A 21306-nucleotide genomic window follows, 5' to 3' on the forward strand; every position below is an offset into this window, starting at 1 on the left:
GTCGGTAGAGTGCTTGCCTTGCAAGCACAAGGCCCTGGGTTTGATCCCCAGCACTACAAAAAAAAAAAAAAAAAAAAAAAGGCTTTGGCTATTATGGGTCTTTTATTATTACAAATGAATTTTAGGACTGCATTTTCTAGTTCTGTGAAGAATGTCATTGGTATTTGGATGGGGATTGCATTGAATCTGTATGTTACTTTTGGTAGCATGGACATTAACAATATCAGTTCTACCTATTCATGAACGTGGGAGGTTGTTTCATCTTCTGAATTCTTCAATGTTCTATAGTTTTCATTGTAGAGGTCTTTCACCTCCTTGGTTAGATTTATTCCTAGGTATTGGTTTTTTTTTTTTTTTTTTTTTTTTTTTTTTTTTTTTTGTGTGACTATTGTGAATGGGATAGTTTTCCAATTTCAATTACCAGTACCAAAACTCTAAAAAGTCTGCATTATGAAATGGCTAAATTGAGCAAATTAACATGCATTCCCTCACATATTTATCAGTTTTTGTGGTGAGAACACAAAAAAAGTGATTTTAAAGAATATATTATGTTGTTATCAACTATGTCACCATGTTGTACAATAGGTCTTTTGAACTTATTCCTCCCAAATAGCTGAAATTTTGAAACCTTCATCAACATCTTCCCTTGCTGTTACCCCAGCCCCTGGTAATCACTGCTCTCCTCTCTGCTTCTGTGAATTTCAACATTTTTAGATTCCACATATATGTGAGATAATTTGGCACTTCTTTTTCTGTGTCTGACTCACGTCACTCAATGTGATATTTTCTGGGTTCGTCTACCTTGTATTGATATGTTTTTACAAATATTCCACATTACTTGAATGTGTGTTCTGATGTCGTGAGGAGCATTGTTTCAACTGGACTGTTAGCATGAAGTTGTTCAAATATTTTCTACCTTATTAACGTTCGCCTGCCTGATATATCAGTAATGGAGCCAATTGTGTTAGAACTTCCTATGTAACTGTGATCTGGTCCATTTTTCCTTATAGTTCTGTCATTTTTTGTTCTATATAGTTTAAAGTAGTGTAATTCAATTATGCATTTTAGAATTATTACATTTTTCTTGTCAATTGAAGTGTTTACAATGTATAAAAATTTTCTTTATATCTGTTTTTTTGACCAAAATATCAATATAACTGGAAGAACTTTTAGTTATTACCTGCCTTAAAATACATTTTCATTTCTTTACTTTCAATCTTCTGTATCCTTGTTTTCAATATGTCTATGTTAAAAAGTACATAGCCAGGTTTTAGAATATAATATTTCAACAGTTTTAATATTTTAATTGTATGAGTCTCTTTGTATTTATAACTTCCATACATGAAGTTATCTCCATTAATTACTCATTTACTTTGTTTTTTCCATTTATTCCATTTTTAATATTTACTTTTTTCTCTTCTCTTGACTTCTTTTTGATTGGTTGAATGTTCTTTCTTCAAAATTTCCCCTCTAGGGAGGGAAAGGGGAGGATCATGAACTGAAATAAAATTCCACACATGTATGAGTTTGTCAGGATGAACCCAACTCATATGTATAACTATAGAGCTCTAATAAGCAAAGACAAAAAAACAAACAAAAGAAAGCAAAACAAACAAAAAACACAATAAAAAGATTTTCCCCCATAAGTGATTTGGAAGTTATTCACTCCATTTCTTTTCATTTAGTCATTAACCTAGAAATTTTATCATAATATGCACCTATCAAAATCTAAAGCTTATTAGTATCTTTATGTTCCTTACAAAGACTTAGAACAAGCCACCTCTCCTGGCTTATTCATAATTATTTTTGTATTATGGCTGTATCATTTATAGATAAAACTATTAATATTATTATTGCTTTATAAGTTAGTCTTTCTTTCTGAGTTCCATGATTTAAGGTCAACTTTATCTGATATTTACAGAGCCACTCCAGCTTTCTTTTGATTGATGTTTGCATGGTATATCTTTTACTATCCCTTTATTTTAAGTCTATTTATATTACCATATAAAGTATATATAGGTGCATACACACACACACACACACATAGTTATAAATAGTATGTATAGTGTATAGTTGGGACTTTAAAGAGTTCATTCATTCCCAACATCCCTAATCATTGGGAAAAATGAAAAACAAATCCTATTCATTAGGAAAAATGCAAAACAAATCAAAACTGCAATGAGATACTACTTCATACCTATTAGAATGGTTACTATCCAAAAAAAGAAAGAAAGAAAATAACAAATGTTGGTATGGATATGGAGAAATTGAAACCTTTAGTGTCGGTGGGAATGTAAAATGGTGCAGCTTTAGTGTACAATGGTGAAGAACAGTATGCAGATTCCTCAAAAAATTAAAAGTAGAATTATCATATGATCTAACAATTCTGAATATACACCCAAAAGAATGAAAGCAGGGTCTCGATGAACTATGTGTACATCCGTTACTTAGCAGTATGAAAATTGTTAAAAGTGGAAGGAACCCAAGTGTTATTAACAGATGAAAGGAGAAACAAAATGTGATATATACATAAAAAATAATATTTATTCAGCCTCCAAAAGGGGTAAATTCTGACACGCAACATGGATGAACATTAAGGACGTTATGCTAAGTGAAATAAGTCAGTCAAAAAAAGACAAATACTGTATGATTCTACTTATACGAGGCACTCAGAGTAATCAAATTGATAGAGACAGAAAGTTGAAGGATATTTGCCATGGAATAGGGTAAGGAGAGAGTGCAGAACTGTTTTTGATGGATAGAGCTTCAGAATTTCAAGGTGAAAAGAGCCCTGGAGATTGGTTTGCCCAATAATGTGAACATGCTTACTATTAAATTATACCCTTAAAATTGTTAAGATGATGAATTTCATGTGTATATTACCACAACTGAAATTATTAAAATAAGCCATAACTGTTTTGTGAACCATTGTCCTGTGTGGGGGCATTCATATAGTCATTATGTTTTTCATTTTATTTTTAAAATTTTTTTAGTTTCATAAAAACACAATACCTTTATTTTATTTATTTACTTTTTATGTGGTGCCAAGGATCAAATCCAGGGCCTCACATGTGCTAGGCAAGTACTTTAGCACTGAGCTACAATCCTAGCCTAATCATTATCTTTTAATTTGTGTGTTTAGTTCATTTACATTTACTGTGATAGCTGATGTATTTGGGTTTTGGTCTACAATTTTTAAAATTTGATTTCTCTGTTTTTAATCTCCATTTCGCCTTTTCTGTCTTCTTTTGGATTCTTTTCTTTTCTTTTTTTTTAGCATCATTTGAAGGCATTTTTACCACATTTTGACTCTATTACCTCTGTACATAGTTTTTTGGTGATTGCTCTAGTGATTACAGTATATGTATCACCTCTTCAGAGCTAACATAGAATTAGTATTTTATCACTTCAAGTGGAATGTAGAAGCCTTACCACTGTAGGAGTCCCTTTATCTTACTCTTTATGCTGTATTTATCTACATACAGTAAAACCTCATCAGTGTGATTTATAATCATCATAATACATATTTTAAAGTACATGAGAGGAACAACTAGTCTGTTAGATTTATTCAGATATTTATCATTTCTTTATTTTTTATTTCATTTTATTTTATTTTTTGGTACCAGGAATTTTACCCAGAGGCACTTAACCACAAGCCATATCCCCGGCCCAGCCTTTATTGGTGAGGCTGGCCTCAAACTTGTGATCCTACTGCCTCAGCCTTCTAAATTGCTGGGATTACAGGTGTGAACCACTGCACTCAGACATTTCTTTATTCTTGAAGTTCTATTTACCTCTGGTGCATTTCTTTTTTGTCTGAAGAAATTTCTTTAGCATTTCATTTAGAACAGTTCTGCTAATTTTCTTTCATCTGAAAATGCCTTTATTGGACAAAAATCACATGATTGTCTCACAGAGGCAGAAGAGGACTTTGATAAAATCCAGCACCCGTTCGTGTTAAAAATGCTGGAGAAGCTACGTATTGAAGGAATTTACCCCAACATCATAAAGGCCTTTTTAAAGTTTTTTTTTAAAAAAATTTTTAGGTACTGGGGATTGAGCTCATCCCCAGCCCTTTAATTTAAAAATTCGAGACAGGGTCTTTCTAAGTTGCTGAGGCTGGCCTCGAACTTGAGCTCCTCCTGCCTCAGCCTCCCGAGTAGTGGCATTACAGGTGTGTGTCACAGGGCCCAGCTCTTGAGTCTCCATCTCCTACCTACCAAAGATCTCATTTTCCCAAGTGTTATGGACAGTGTGCTTGGCCTTCATATTTCTAGTTGAATACCTGGTTGCTCCTTAGTTAAGTTTGATTTTTTATATAAAATTGTGTACTACATTTAAAACAAAATAAATTATGTATTACACTGTTAAAAAAAAAAAAAAAGAAGCCCTCTGGTGGTCCGAGTACAATCCTGGTGGCAAGGAGGCCCAGGTAGGAGGTGATGGAAGGTGACCCCCAGGAGACAGTAGAGATGGAGAACAGCGTGGGGTCCCCAGGAGGGGAAGGCACTGAGGGTGAAACTCCAGGGGCCGGGAGGAGACGCGGCACACTCCACAATCATCTCTTGTACCCAACATTATGGGGTGGGCTTCTCTTGAAGGACAACGGGGGAATGTGCATCCCTGGGGGTGAGATGAACTCGTAGGTCTGAACGCAGGGATGTTGGTGGACATCTAACCCAGCACTTAAATGCCACAGATGGGAAAATTGAAGCCGAAGAAAGGAAAAGAACTTATCAAAGGGTCACCTAGCAAGGCAGTGAATTTGAATCCTCATTGACTCACGGAACCTGGGTCCCCTCTCCAGGAGGAACTGGGTCATGAGTTTGTTGACTAGACTTCTGTACATCCTTGGAAGCCTTTAGAAAAATTATAGTACAGCTGGGCTTGGTGACACATGCCTGTAATCCTCGTTACTTGAGAGGCTGAGGCGGGAGGATTGCAAGTTTGCGACCAGCCTCAGCCACTTAGCAAGACCCTGTCTCAAAACAAGAAATAAAAAAGGCTGGGGATGTGGCTCAGTGGTAGATTACATCTGGGTTCAATCCCCAGTAGCACAAAGCAAACAAAAAACCCCCAAACCCAACCAAACAGTACATTTAGCAATTGTTACAATACCATTTATGTACAATAGAATTGCCAGTTTCTAGGCATATAGTTTGAACAATGTGGTAAATGCATACAACGCTGTGAATGCCACCACAATTAAGATATGGAACAATTTTTCTCCCTAAAAAGTTGTCCCAGCCCCAGCCAGTCACTGATTGTTCTCAGTAGTTTTGCCTTTTTTGTATCATGTGAGAGGAAGCTTATGGTTTCTAGTCTTTTCTGCTTGACTTTTAAACTTAGAATGAAGTTTTGAGATTCATCCATGTTTACAGCTGAGTAAAACTCCACCGTGTACATACACCACATCTTCTCTACCCCTTCCTCTGTAGACAGGCACATGGCTGGGTTCCACATCTTGGCTCTTGTGAGTCGCATGGCTGTGTGCACTGCGGTGGCTGTTCTTTGGTTAGATACCCTGGAGTGGGATAGTTGGGTCATATGGTGGTTCCATTACTAATTTTTTGAGAAATCCCCACACTTCTTTCCAGAATGGAAAGGTTGTACTAATTTGCAATCCCACTAACAATGTATGAGTGCACTTTCCCCCCACATCCTCACCAGCACTTATGATTAATTTGTATTCTTGATCTTTGCCATTTGGACTGCAGTGAGAGGAAATGTCAATGTAGTTTTGATTGGCATTCTCCTGACTGCTAGTGAGTTGAATTTTATTTAATTTATTAATTTATTTATTGGTACCAGGGATTAAATCCAGGGGCACTTAACCACTGAGCCACATCCCCAACTCTTTTTTATATTTTATTTAGAGACAGGGTCTCGCTGAATTGCTTAGGGCCTCACTAAGTGGCTGAGGCTGGCTTTGAACTCTCGATCCTCCTGCTTCAGCCTCCTGAGCCTCTGGGATTACCCTGGGCCACCATACCCAGCTGAACACTTTTTTTTTTTTTTTTTAATATAGTTGTTGGCTATCTGTATTTCTTCTCTTGAGACATGTCTTTTTAGTTCTTTTGCCTGTTTATTGATTGGATTTTTTTGTGTTAAGCTTTATTTCTTTACTGTATTCTGGATATTAATCCCCTGTCAGAGAAGTGTTAGTAGATCTTTCAAAAGGGCGCCAAGACTGCCTCAGTAAACAGTGTTGAGAAAATATGCAGAAGGATGAAACTGGATCCTTGTTTTGCATGATAAATAGAAATCTACTCAAAATGGACTAAAAACTTAAAATAAAAAAAAGACTTAAACATAAGACCTGAAATCATGAAACTACTAGAAGAAAACATGGAGGACGAGTTTCCCGTCATTGGTCTTGGTAAGGGTTTTTTGCATATAACACCCAAAGCACAGGCAAAAAGCAGACACAGACAAATGGGATCCCATCAAACTAAAGAGCTTCGCACGGCAAAGGAAACAATCAATATAGTGAAGATACGAAGTATGGAATGGGAGAAATACAAACTCTCAGAAAAAGGGCTGATATATTGACTATGTAAGGGAGCACGCACAACTCAATAGCAAAACATCAAATAACTGATTAAAAAACGGACAAAGGACATGGCAGACATTTCTCAAAAGATGATATACAGATGATCGACAGGTGTATACAAAGATGTCCAGCAGGACGTGGTGACCCACACCTGTGATCCCAGTACTCGGGCTGCTGAGGCAGGAGGATCACAAATTCATGGTTCGCCTGGGTAACTTCATGAGACCCTGCCTCAAAATAAAGCACCCCTGCGTTCGATCTTCAGTACCGACAAAACAAAACACTCTCGATGTTACTAATCACCATCAGAGGAGTGCAAATCAAAACCTCATGAGCTATCACTTCATACCTGTTAGAGTGGCTATTACTACAAAGACAAAAAACAAACAAACAAACAAAAAAAACAAAAAACAAAAAACAGGTGTTGGCTAGGATGGGAGAATCCAGAACCCTGCCACACGTTGGTGGGCACATAAATTTAAACAGCCTCTGTGGCAAATAGCATGGAGGTACCTCAACAAGTTTAAAATGGAACTACCATGGGCCTCAGCAACCCTACTCTTGAGTGTATATTCCAAAGGAAATAAAAGCAGTATGTTGAAGAGACATATGCACACCCATGTTTATTGCTGCACTATTTACAACAGGTAAGACATAATCTATATAATAAATATACATAGAAATACATATATGATATCATGATACATGATACTTAAGATAGATCTTGCTGGCAACAAGAAGATAAAACTTACTGCATTAGGATTTTTCTAGACGACATTATTGTACGTTGCACTCAACTCCCGTTTCTCCTGTATTTTGTTTTCATTTATTGATTTTTCCTAACTGGTCCTGTTAGTGCCTGTTCTTTTTTGGTTGTTATTGTTAATTCTAGGTAACATTATTTGACCTCAGATATGTATTTCTTATATTCAAGTAAGATGTCTCCAGCTGGACGTGGTGAAGCACACCTGTAATCCCAGTGACTCTGGAGGCTGAGGCAGGAGGATTGCAAGTTCAAGGCCAGCGTCAGCAACTTAGCAAAGACCTCAGTAATTTACTGAGACCGTGTCTCAAAATTAAAAAAAAAAAAAAAAATCAGAAAGGTTGGGATGTGGCTCAGAGGTAAAGCACCACTGCTTGGGTTCAATCCCCAGTGACAACATAAAAAAAAAAAGTCTCTAAAATAGCTTGCAGTACATACATGATGTCTAATAAATTCCAATATTAAATATATAACACTGATATAAAAATAAATGACCCAAATTTCAAAAAAGGTTCAGCTGTTTGGAACATTTTCTTTATGTTCCCCTTCTTTTTTGAAAGTATATCATATTTTCCCCAGACTTTTTTATGGTAAATTGTAAATGGTGACCTTATATTTCTACAAATCCCAGCAATCATCTTAGATGAATAAGAATATTTTGTTAACATAGCCAAGATAATATCATTACATCTGGTGAAATTAATAAAAATATCTTAACAGCATTTACTACCTGGTTTATTTTCAGATGTCCCCAGTTGTCCCCAAGTGTGGTTGACGACTTGCTTTGTTCAAACTAAGATTCACTGGAGGAGGAGCAAACTGAGATCTTTGTCTTGACACAACATCATCAGGGCGAGGGTGTGCTCGGGGTGTGGTTGGGAACCCCTGCTTCTTCATGAAATTATTTTAAATTTCAGATGGAATCATCGTGTACACCAATTTGCTAACATAGGGTCAAAACAATGACAGTCACCAGACATTTTTGAAATGTTAACGACTCCCCTTCTGTTACACATTCTCTTGTGAACACCGAGGTCTTCAGATGTCCGTGGAATGAATTAAAGAAGCTTCCTTACCATTTCCGAGGAGTTATCTTGAAGTCTTGAAATTTGGAATTCTGGGACACCTAGGAAGGAAGATTTGCTTCAGCCGGTAGGTGGCACTTGAAATCCAGAATACCTGAATTTGGCTTTTTTTTTTAGTTTTTTTTTTTTTTTTAAATGCAATTTCTTTTTTTTTTTTTTTTTCTTTTTTGGGTGCTGGGGATCGAACCCAGGGCCTTGTGCTTACAAGGCAAGCACTCTACCGACTGAGCTATCTTCCCAGCCCCTGAATTTGGCTTTTGAATAGGAGACAGAACTGGGGTTAGCCATGCAAGGGGTTTATGATCGAAAAATAGCCAATGCTGCATGACACCAGTGAGCAGCAGGTTTTGTAAGGTTTGCAGGATCCTGGAATGGAGTATTTCAACTAGGAAAAATAAGCCTTATATTTTCTGTTGCCTCTGGGTTTGCTGTAAAGGGAATGGATTAAGAGCACAATTTTGGCTAACTTGAAAGTTTATTCATATTTTCTGAACTATTTGATTTATTGCTCTAGATAATCCACAGCTTATTGTAACTATTGTTTTGGCCACCATGTGCAGTTTTACCTTGATCAACGAGTTTTCAAAATACTATTTTAAAACTCAAGTAGTTTTGACAGAAACAAATACTTTTCTTCATTTTCCAGAACATCTGGAGACCTTCGTCCAAAAGCATCAGCTTCTGCCAGTTGGTAACTAACTGGCTGTGAATTGGTCGAGAAATACCTCTGATCTGTGTGGGGCATCCTATCCAAGAACGGAATGTGTCTATGGTTTAGATTTTAAAAATTTGAGGACTTTTCAGAGAAAAATCTCTGCAACTAAATTTCATAGGGTTTACTTTCTGGACTTGAGATACCAGTTGTCTTGTGTGAATGAAGTCTCAGGGCCGAAGTGGAAGCGAGTTGACCCAGTATGTCCTTTCTGAAGTTCGTTATGATCACAGGATCCATGGACTTATTCTAGATCACTGTAAGGAAGCTGGCTTCTTGACATGAGACTGAATGTTTCATTAGTGTCATATTGCTGCCGCACATTACCACACACTTGATGTCTTAAAACCACACCAATTTACCACCCTGGAATTCCGCAGGTGATTTGGATTTATAGATCTGAAGTTCACAATGGGTCTCACTGGGCTAAAATCAAAGTGTTGATAGGTCCATGTTCCTTCTGCAGGCTCCAGTGGAGAATTCCTTGTCTTTTTCAAATTTTAGAGGATTGAGTTCTTTGCCTCGTGGTCTCTTCCTCCATCTTGAAAGCTGAGCACATAGTATCATCCCATCTTTCTCTGATGCTGACTCTCCTGCCTCCCCCTCCCACCTTTAAATGATCCTTGGTACTACATTAGGCCCGCTCAGATAATCTGAGATTATCTCATTTTATGGTCTGTTAATTAGCAACTTAATTTCCATTCATAACTTTGAATCTCTTGTCATGGAATGTAAAACATACCTAGGTGGTAACCCTGTGGACATCCTTGGGGGACCAATATTCTTGCTGTATATGGCAAATTTTACTGATGTAGGTTGTTTTTTTCTATTTTAAAACTGGCTCAAAATTTACACATATTTGTTTTCACTATTATATTATGTATAGCTATAATACATACAAAAAAATTTTTATAGTTGAGAGAAGAAGGAAATAATTTGCTGGAATCAACTTGGGTTTAGATATACAGAAATATCTGGCATATCATTTGTTGGTTGACAGGTCTGGTCTATCTATAGAGACAAAGATGGTTTTAACTCTGGTCCAAAACAGAAGGACATTTAGACTAATTAGTCCTGGACACAGCCCACTCATCGAAGACCTCGATGTAATTTTCTATTCAAGTTATGCCAGAACAGATTCAATCTGATTTACTCAAGAGTCTTTGAGCTTAATGTTGGTTAAGAAATAATTTTCTAAGTCTTTCCAATGCTTGCTTTCTACTAGAGACCTGCTTTAATCACCTCTAGGTTCAATCTGCTGAAACCATATTCACTGTAATAAATTGACTGTTTAGTTCTTATGACTAACATAAGATCTTTCTTCTTTACTTTATGTAATAGTGATCTCTTGCAATTTTCATAAATGAAAGACTGGAAGTACCAGGCAGACCAGGCAGCACTACACACATACACATGCACACGCACACACACACTTTGGACATGTTATTGCATTTTATATGCGATTGCATTCTGCATAGAGGTCATAGTAATTGCCCCCTTTAATTTAGATACTATCATAGTATGATTTGCCTAACAAAAACAAACAAAACTGGGATTCAGTTTTATTTTAGGAGATGACTGGAAACTCACTGAAGCAGATGGATAAACCCACAACACTGTTTGTTTCAAATACTTCAATTTTGAGGGAGTACTGGGAATCGAACCCAGGGATGCTCTACCACTGAGCTCAGCCCTTATGGTATTCTTCATTTTGAGACAGAGTCCTCCTGCCTCAGCCAGTTGCAGGGATTATAGGTGTGTGTCACCATGTCTGACTCAAATACTTTAAACTTTTAATGGTTCTGGATAAAAGGGAAGGGGAATAGTCAAATGGCACACTTAAAGCTAATTCACTTAAGTCTTTAGTATTTGGCCACATACAATTTTATGACTCAATATTAATTCTCACCCTAGCTGTTGCATTTTGCAATTGTTGACCAAATGCAAAAATAGGGGCTCACATGTGCAGAGAAGGAACAGCAATGCATTGAAAATTGCAACTCCAGTTGGGTCCTTAAACCCAGTTTGCAAGACAATTTGTGGCTTAAAAATATAAAAATCACTTTCCTCTAAAAGCACTTCTCTTAAAGGGAATATCAGATTTCTGAATTTATATTAATCTTGTGAAAGAGGTGCTTACGTGTTCCCATTAGTATAATATTGTTTGCCTGTTTTGTGCTAGGTCATTTGTCATTTATTGATTTGTAGATGTTCTTTATGTATTATGGTTATTAATCCTTTTATGGTAGATAACGCACATACAAATTTTATTCTACTCTGATTGTCAATACAATTTTGGTATTAAAAATTGAACCCAGGGCCTTGTATGTACTAGACAAGCACTGTGTTATATTCCCAGTCCTTTAAAAAATTTTTTATTTCGGAACAGGATCTTGTGAAGTTGTCCAGGATGGCCTTGAATGTGTGATCCTTCTGCCTCAGCTCCCAAGTACCTGAGATGAAAGGTGTGCACCACTGCACCTGACTTATCTGATTGTTTGTTAATCTTATATTAGCTTATACCTTTTCCTTAATGCCTTTTATTATGAAGATGTTATGCATTTTATGTAGTCAAATCTGTTACTTTATTATTTAAAATAATTCTCTTCTATCCTTACTATTAACGTTATTTCCTTTAAGGGCCTTTATTCTTATTGTTCACTGAAGTTCTTCTTTTTAATGTTTATTTTCCTGGAAACTTCAGTTGACATGTGGTTAGTTAGACATGAAGGTGAATTAACAGGGACAGCTGATATGGCTTCTTCTGCATTCGTATACATTTGCTTTTGTCGACAGGTAGTTTTTTTTAGCTGGAGGAATGAGTATAGAGTTTGTGCATGAATGTGTATGCATTCAGAGAGTGTCAAGAGACACACTTCACTTTAAACCATATGGCTGAAAAGCAAGCAAAATCACTTTGTTTTAGTTTCTCTGTTATTCAGTTACCAAGATGAATCAGTCTGGGGCAGTGTATTTAGAAGTCTAAAGGCTGAAACATCAACACAGAGAGAAGAGATTGTGGGTGGTTTCTATTTTCTCCTTTTTTTAATAAATGTGTGTCTGATTTTTCCAGCACGAAATGGTAATTCCCCTTACAAAAAAAGAACACCAAAAGAATCTTGCCATGACTTACCTTGTCTTTGTACAAGGAAATTAGTAATCTAATTTCTTACTTGGACTCACTTTGGAAAGATAGTATCTTAAGTAGAAATCAGAGAATATTTCTCAGAAGTGGAACACTCCTAAATTCTTTTTATAAGTAAAGTATTAAAAGCAATTAGTATTACTACGAATCCCAGTGGGAGGTAAAGTAATAAATGGTGATAGGCAATTCTTTTTTAACTGACCACATCTAAAAAGCAACATTTCACCATCTTTGCCAGCTGACTAAAGAGGAACTCTATTGCTTAGCCACGGAGAATTTTGAAAATGAGCCTGCATGTTTGTCATGCAAGATCGCACAGAGCTTCTCTGACGTTGGTATTGAAAATAGAGGAATAAGTTGAAGCAGGCAGTCCATTTGACTTCCAAGAGGTAGTCAGGTCATCTTTAGAAAATTAGGAATATGAATGATCTCAGTACAGGTTGCTTCCTAAGAGATGGGACTATAAAGGACTGGCTGAGGGCCCAGTGAAGTGCCAGTTCATTTTGCAATCAAGGCAACACCTTGTATTTGAGCATTTTGTCTTTGGTCTCCCCAAGACGGCCCTGCAGGAGGCAGCTGGAGTGGCGGCTTAGCACAGTGGCTAAGGTTTCTACCTGGAGATTCCTGAAGACTTCTGCTGACCAGGGTGGAGAAATCAGTTCCTGCCGTCTAGGAGTTCACGTATGGAGGAAGGAAGAGTAGGCTTGCGAGGACAGTACATTCTGTGCCCGTGAGCTCCATATTTGGAGACGTAGGTGGGGGTGGACTTGGATTTCCTGTCTGTCCTTGTGGATTAAAATCAGAGCTCAGGCTGCTGATAACACCCAGAGCTCTGTCTCCTCCGGAAAGAGGTGCAACACCGACCACTGGACCACGCATGTGCTTCGTCTTCCTTCTGGGATATCTGTAAACATGAAGCTGTTTCTGGTTCTCATTATTCTGCTATGTGAGTCACTCAAAGGTAACTTGTCCAGACATACCATAAGTGGTAGGAGCCGTTACTGTCATAAGCGTGGGGACAGGACCTTTGAGACGGTTGATCTCTGATCGCTATCATCGGCAGCTCCCATTCTCCTGGGTGCCTGACTCAAGTCAGGAGAGAGCAACCAGGGAGGTCAGAGGTCAGAACTATAACTCTCAGGAGCTTTTCCAAAGGTAGCAGTGAGCCCATCATCTAGAATCATCTTTATAATGTTGAGCACAGTTTTCACCCAAGAATCTGGACATCCACTTTTTTTTTTTTTTATTAAACACATGGGATACATGTTGTTTCTCTGTTTGCACATGGAGTTAAGGCATACCATTAGTGTAATCATAAATTTACATAGGGCAATGTTGTTTGATTCTTTCTGTTATTTTTCCCTTCCCCCAACCCATCCCACCCCTCTATGTCCTCTATACAGTCTTTCCTTCCTCCAGTCTTGCCCCACTCCCTAACCTTAACCCTAACACTACCACTAACCCCTCACACACCCCATTATGTGTCATCATCCACTTATCAGCGAGATCATTCGTCCTTTGGTTTTTTGAGATTGGCTTATCTCACTTAGCATGATATTCTCCAATTTCATCCATTTGCCTGCAAATGCCATAATTTTATCATTCTTTATGGCAGAGTAATATTCCACAGTTTCTTTATACGTTCATCATTTGAAGGGCATCTAGGTTGGTTCCACAGTCTGGCTATTGTGAATTGAGCAGCTATGAACATTGATGTGGCTGTATCTCTGTAGTATGCTGATTTTAAGTCCTTTGGGTATAGGCCGAGGAGTGGGATAGCTGGGTCAAATGGTGGTTCCATTCCAAGCTTTCTGAGGAATCTCCACACTGCTTTCCAGAGTGGCTGCACTAATTTGCAGCCCCACCAGCAATGTATGAGTGTACCTTTTCCCCTGGACATCCACTTTTCCACTCAAATTCATTTTCAGCTTCAGCCACAACCTTAATAGGAACAGGACACAGTTCAAGTCATGTCAACATGAGGCTAAGATATGTCTTTCGCATTGACTAGTCTACATATTGGGTAAATCATTCCCTTTGGATCTCAGTTTTCTCATTTGTCAAGTGAGTGTAGTGACTCTATTTCTATTTTCTTTTCTTTTCCTTTTTCCTTTTTTTGTAGCAGGAATTGAACCCAGGGGCGCTTAACCACTGACAATTCTATTTATTTTTTATCTTGAGACAGGGTCTTGCTAAGTTGCAGAGGCTGGCTTTGAACTTGCCATCCTCCTGCCTTAGCCTCCCAAGATGCTGGGATTATAGGCGGATGTCATTGCCCCTGGCTGGCGACTCTGTTTCATGTGGGGATTACATGAGTTTACAGATGTGAAGCATGGGGTTGACACCAGCAGCCCCGACAGTGAGAGCTCCCTTCTCCAGTGCCAGAAAGAAGACAGGTTGTCTCTTTGTGGCCCTCAAAACATCTCTCTAATCCTCAAGGAAGTTCCCTGATCCTGAAGCTTAGGATGCAGAGAACACATGTCCCTTCTCCACCTTTATTCCACAGCCTTGCCCATATTTCATGTTGAGGGACAAATAAAGATTGGAAGCAAGAGACTGAGGACCGTCAACACATTACTCTGAACAGGTGAAGCTTTGGACCTCTAAGGGGCCTGATATTTATGAAGTTGAGCTTAACCCCTGGACAGCACATTCACCTGAGATCAAGAGGAGTGTGGAGAGGGAGAGGGAGGAGGAGTCAGGTTCTGGAGAAGCCCTACATTCTGGAAAGGTGAAGGGGTTCTCACCAGCGTGAGGCCCATGAGCTCTTGGCGAAGGGGGATTTCTTCTGTCCACATCAGTGAGTGTGAAACACAACCACGCAGGTACTTTAAAACTGTTGCCTGTGATGTTCTTTTGAAAGTTAATTAGGCTCTGAATTGTGCCTGCGATGACAAGTTAGTGCTCTCTGGGGACAGGGGACGGTGGTAAGGCTGAGGGAGTGCTGACTTGGAGCATGGAGCAGCTTTGCCAGGGTCCTACAGGTGGGATGCAGCTCCAAGTCATAACCAGGACTCAAGCTCTGCTCTGCCGTCACACATGGGCTAATGGACTCCTGGGCATTGGCCAGGAGGCTGGGGTTTGAACGTCCTTGACTTGGAACGCTTTTTTCCAAGGAGGGGGCTCTTGAGTTTTCTCTTATCAACCTTAGGTTCACTTTGGGATCGCAGGAGGCCGTGACTTGTGAGGAACCATATGCGTTTTCTGCCTTCCCTCAGAAACTAACCTTGGTTCAATGTTGCTTCCTAGGCACAGACGCGATCCAGCCCAAAAAATGCTTTAATAACGTAACAGGCTTCTGCAGGAAGAGATGCAAATTAGGGGAGACATCTGATGTTGGGTGTCTGCGTGGGAAACACTGCTGTGTTAACGTAGAGGAAAATAAGAAATATCAGCAAGCCCATGAGCCAGTCAAGCCTCCTGTTAAGCAGACCGAGGAGGAGCATCTGAAGGACTATGTGGTCATGCCCACCATCACTGTCGCCACCTTCGACCTGTAGGCCCAACGCTGGTCTTCTCCGTCTCCACTGGTCCTGAGTCCCAAGTGCTGTCTAACCCAGCAGGCTCCAGCAGGAGACCTGTTTCCTTCTGTGAACTTGCTTCTCCACCTAATAAAGTCCTGTGCTTCGGCTTGGTTTTATTTACTGCTGCCCACTCTCAGATTCCGGACACTCCAGGCACAGATCACTGCCATGGTCAAGGTGGCACACTCGTGAAGTGGGGGGTATAAGGATGAGCTCCACTTTCTATGCAAGACTGTTGGAACAGTTCACAGAATTTCAGGCATTTCTCCTCTTTTCTAAAAAATTAAATTTCCTACATATATTTGAGATCTGGATTCCCCCAAGTGTGTGTGTGGTGGTGGTGGTGGTGATATATGGATGAATACAATGGATTTTGCTAACAACCAAAAATTCATTAAAGGGAAGAATAATATTTGAACATTTCTGTAACATTTATTGGGAGAGATTTGACAGTCAGTAAAAACAGCTAGTGATAATTTCAATATATCATTTGGACTTCATTTACTATGCATCCTCTATCCCCTTTTTCAGTAGCAATTTGAACATCTGGTTGACCTGAGTTTTAGACAAATGTTACTCTTAAGACTTTGCAAGCCTTGCATATTCTGTTTGTTGCAATAGGGTGAAATTGAAAGTTTTGTACAGGAGGGAGCAAAACCTAAGAAGCACCTCATTGTGTGTGGGGGGGTTCACGTCCCACATGGATGAGGGGAAGAGTTTCTGTTGGAGGACACAATGGCAATCAATTAATTACTAATAAATGTATCTAATCAATAAACACACAAGAGTCAGTACTCTTTTCAAATGGAAGAGAGTGTGGCAGATCGGGCCATACCAGATCTGGCCTCCAATAAGATGGAGAACCCTACCTTCACCTTTATTTATAGTCACACAGGTAAAGGGCCCGGACCAGAAAGGACTTCTTCTGTGAAGAACAGGATGGGGTGGAGTCAGGAAAGCCATTTGCTTAGGGAATTAGCACTATCCTCAGCTGGTGAGCCACAGGCAGCGGAACCATCTCGTGTGACATCTAGGTCTTGGGAGTCAGACCTCTGTATCCCATGGGTTAGCCAAGTCTGATCCTGCTAGTCATGGATGGCTCCCCACACCTCATGAATTAGGTAAGATTGCATTAAGTCATGGTGATGTACTCTCTCCAGATGAAAAACTAGAAACATCTGTGGTGACATCGATGGATATTTCTTCGTTTAAAGCATTCATCATACATAACTGATGAGCTAACAATTACTCATCTCGGATAAAGAAATCAACAGGCCTTATTCCTCCTCGAGTAGCTCACCATCTGGTTTCAATGAGAGGATAGACAGACAAATATTTAGATGGAGATGTCAAAGTTTCAGGAGCAGGCGGACTTTCCTTCTGGTAGCTGTGGTTTTTGAGAATTCTGGAGAAGTGCACAAGAAACAATGACTGAACTTGATGGCAGAATTTTTGATTTTTTTTTTTTTTTTTTTTTTTTTTTTTTTTTTTTTTTTTTTTTTTGCAATTTCAGCAGCATGGAAGCTAACAGATGCCTATGTTCAACCTAATTTGGAGAAGGTTTTAAAAATAAGGTTCACAGGATATCCTGTATGGTAGCATTTTCTTTCTTCAGTGTTTCACCACAGTGTCACGGGACCATTGCTTTTTAGGGGGACTTCCACTCCATCACCACGACACAGAGGGAGCTGGTCTGTTGTCTTCAATCTGCGTGTGTCTTCTTCTCTGTGTGAGCCACCAATAAATTAGATACAAGAATCCATTGGCTGAGTCAGTGTCAGATCAACCAGGGAAGTGCCTCTAACCAAACAGAAAAACTAAGCCTTGAATTCTGACTGTGACTGGGCGCATCGATCTTTGCTGTGGCTTTCCCCCTATGTCCTCTGTCTCCTCCGCACTCATAGAAGTGGGTGTGGTCAGTATTGTTAGGTGCAGGTTTATTTGCTTCCCTTATGTTTACATGCAAAATTAAATCGAAAGCCTATATTTTCCCATTCACCCTTTAGGAGCAGGTAGTATTTTGTACCTTATTGGACGAACGTGATGGTGAGATTCGCTGCGCTATACTTACAGGTGTGTGTGGGAAAGTTACGTCAGATTCAGTCCACTTCCTTTCCCATTCCCACGCCCTGCCTTCCCTTCATTTCCCTTTGTCTAATCCAGTGAACTTCTATTCTTCCCCTCTCCCCTTGCTGTGGTTGGCATCCACGTATCAGAGAGAACTTTTGATGTTGGTTTTGGGGACTTGGCTTATTTCATGACAATTTCCAGAGCCATTCATTTACCAGTGAATGTCATAAAGTTGTTCTTTTTTAATGGCAGAGTAATATTCCATTGTGTATGTATACCACAGTTTCTTTATCCATTCATCTATTGATGGGCATCTTGGTTGGCTCCGTAGCTTAGCTATTGTGAATTGTGCTGCTGTAAAGATCAATGTGGCTGCATCTCTGTAGTATGCTGATTTTAATTTTGGGGTACACACCCCGGAGTGGGATAGCTGGGTCAAATGGTGGTTCCATTCCTAATTTTTTTGAGGAATCTTCACACTGCTTTTCAGAGTTGTTGCACTAATTTATAGTCCCACCAACAATGGATGAGAATACTTTTTCCCCTACATCCTCACCAACAATTATTGTGGCTTGTATTCTTGATCATTTTCATTCGGGTTGGAGTGAGGTGAAATCTCAAGTGTAGTTTTAATTTGCATTTCTCTAACTGCTAGAGATGTTGAACATTTTTTCATATATTTGTTAACTGTTCATTTTTCTTCTTTTGAGAAATCTGTTTAGTTCCTTTGCCCATTTATTAATTGGGTTATTTGGGATTTTTTTGGTGTTAAGCTTTGTGGTTCTTTATCTGTCTTGGACGTTAACACTTTATCCCAGGTGCAGGTGGCAAAGATTTTCTCCCATTCTATAGGTTCTCTCTTCACGCTCTTGATTGTTTCCTTTGCTGTGAAGAAGATTTTAGGTTTTTTTGTTTGTTTTGTTTTTTGCAGTGCTGGGGATTGAACCCAGGGCCTTGTGCTTGTGAGGCAAGCACTCTACCAACAAGCTATATCCCCAGCCTGAGAAGCTTTTAGTGTGATACCATCCCACTTATTGATTTTTGATTCTACCGCTTGTGTTTTAAGAGTCTTGTTAAGGAAGTTGACTCCTGGGTTGACATGTTGTAGTATGGGCCTACATTTTCTTCTAGTAGCTGCAGGGTTTCTGGTCTAACACTTAGGTCTACAGTCCACTTTGAGTTGAGTTTTGTGCAGGGTGAGAGATAGAGGTTAAATTTCATTTTGCTGCATATGGATTTCCAGTTTTTCCAGCACCATTTGTTGAAGAGGCTGTCTTTTCTTCAGTGTATGTTTTTGGTGCCTTTGTCTAGTATAAGATAACTATATTTGTGTGGGTTTGTTTCTGTGTCTTCTGTTCTATTCCATTGGTCTTCATGCCTGTTTTGGTGCCAATACCATGCTGTTTTTGTTACTATATCTCTGTAGTATAATTTAAGATCTAGTATTGTGATGCCTCCTGGTTTCCTTTTCTTAATAACGATTACTTTGACAATCTGGGCTTCTTATTTTTCCAAGTGAATTTCATGACTTTTTTTTTTTCACTGCTAAATTTTATTTATTTATTTTTTTTAGTTATATGTGACAATAAAATGTATATTTTTATTTGTTCTAATTAGTTATACATGACAGTAGAATACATTTTTTAATAATACATTTTTTTGTTTTTTATTTGTTCTTTTTTTATTTTTACAGACTGCATTTTGATTCATTGTACACAAATGGGGTACAACTTTTCATTTCTATAGTTGTACACAATGTAGATTCACAGCATTCATGTAATCATACAGATACATAGGGTAATACTGTTTCATTCTACTATCTTTCCATCCCCCACCCTCTCCCACCCCATTTTCCTCTACATCATCCATTTTTATATACATCATCATTCTTTTCCCCCTGCCACCCCACCTGGTTATACACCACCATCCACTTATCAAAGAAAACATTTGGCCTTTGTTTTTTGGGGCTTGGCCTATTTCACTTAGCATAATATTTTCCAGCTTCATCCATTTACCAGCAAATGCCATAATTTTATTCTTCTTTATGGTTGAGTAATATTCCATTGTGTATATATACCATAGTTTCTTTATCCATTCATCACTTGAAGGGCATCTAGGTTGGTTCCACAATCTAGCTGTTGTGAATTGAGCTGCTATGAACATTGATGTGGCTGTATCTCTGTAGTGTGCTGATTTTAAGTCCTTTGGGTATAAACTGAGGAGTGGGATAGCTGGGTCAAATGGTGGGTCCATTCCAAGCTTTCTTAGTAATCTCCACATTGCTTTCCAGAGTGGCTGCACCAATTTGCAACTCCACCACCAATGTATGAGTGTGTTTTTTCCCCACATCCATGCCAACACTTATTATTGCTTGTGTTCTTGGTAATAGCCATTCTAATTGGAATTAGATGAAATCTTAGGGTAGTTTTAATTTGCATTTCTCTGATTACTAGGGATGATGAGCACTCTTTCATATATTTGTTGTTCACCTCTATATCTTCTTCTGTGAAGAGTCTTTCCAGTTCCTTAGCCCATTTATTGATTGGGTTCTTTGTATTTTGGGTGTAAAGTTTTTTATCTTTATAAACTTTGGAGATGAGTGCTCTGTCTGAAGTGTGTGTGGATGTCCTTATCTATGAGATGAGTCTTTTGAAGGCAGCATATTGTTGGGTCTTTCTTTTTAATCCAATCTGCCAGTCTATGTCTTTTGATTGATGAGTTCAGGTCATTAACATTCAAGGTTATTATTAAGGTATGATTTGTATTTCCAGTAATTTGGGCTTATTTTTGGTTTCTCCTTTAATTGGTTTTTCCTTTAAGGTAGTTCCTTTCTTTGCTGACCTCCATTGTTGTTTTTCATTTCCTCCTCATGGAATGTTTTGTTGAGAACATTCTGTAGCGCAGGTTTTCTATTTGTAAATTCTTTTAACTTTTGTTTATCATGGAAGGATTTTATTTCATCTTCAAATCTGAAGGTTAGTTTTGCTGGGTATAGGATTCTTGGTTGGCAACAATGTTCTTTCAGAGCTTGAAATATGTCATTCTAGGTCCTTCTAACTTTTAGGGTCTGGGCTGAGAAATCTGCTGATATCTGTATTGGTTTCCCCCTATATGTAATCTGATGATTTTCTCTCAGTCTTCAAAATCCTATCTTTATTTTGTATGTTAGTCATATTCATTATACTGTGCCTTGGTGTGGATCTATTGTGATTTTGTGCATTTGATGTTCTGTAAGCCTCTTGTATTTGATTTCCCATTTCATTCTTCAGGTTTGGAAATTTTTCTGATATTATTTCATTGAATAGGTTGTTCTTTTCTTTGGTTTGTATCTCTGCGCCTTCTTCAATCCTGATAATTCTTAAATTTGATCTTTTCATGATGTCCCATAGTTCTTGGAGTTTTTGTTCATGATTTCTTACCATATTTTCTGTTTGGGCAACTTTATTTTCAAGAT

General features: G+C 38.6%; 1 long non-coding RNA gene across 1 annotated transcript; it reads left to right on the top strand.

Annotated features, from left to right (window-relative positions):
- The first annotated feature begins 12478 nt into the window (after nt 1–12478).
- LOC306654864 lies at nt 12479–16546 on the top strand. Its single transcript, XR_013762108.1, has 3 exons — nt 12479–13219; nt 14765–14845; nt 15508–16546. It is a non-coding gene; the product is annotated as an uncharacterized lncRNA (long non-coding RNA).
- The last annotated feature ends 4760 nt before the right edge of the window (nt 16547–21306 follow it).

The sequence above is a fragment of the Sciurus vulgaris genome (assembly GCF_902686455.1).
Source record: "Sciurus vulgaris genome assembly, chromosome: 2".
NCBI classification, from domain to species: domain Eukaryota; kingdom Metazoa; phylum Chordata; class Mammalia; order Rodentia; family Sciuridae; genus Sciurus; species Sciurus vulgaris.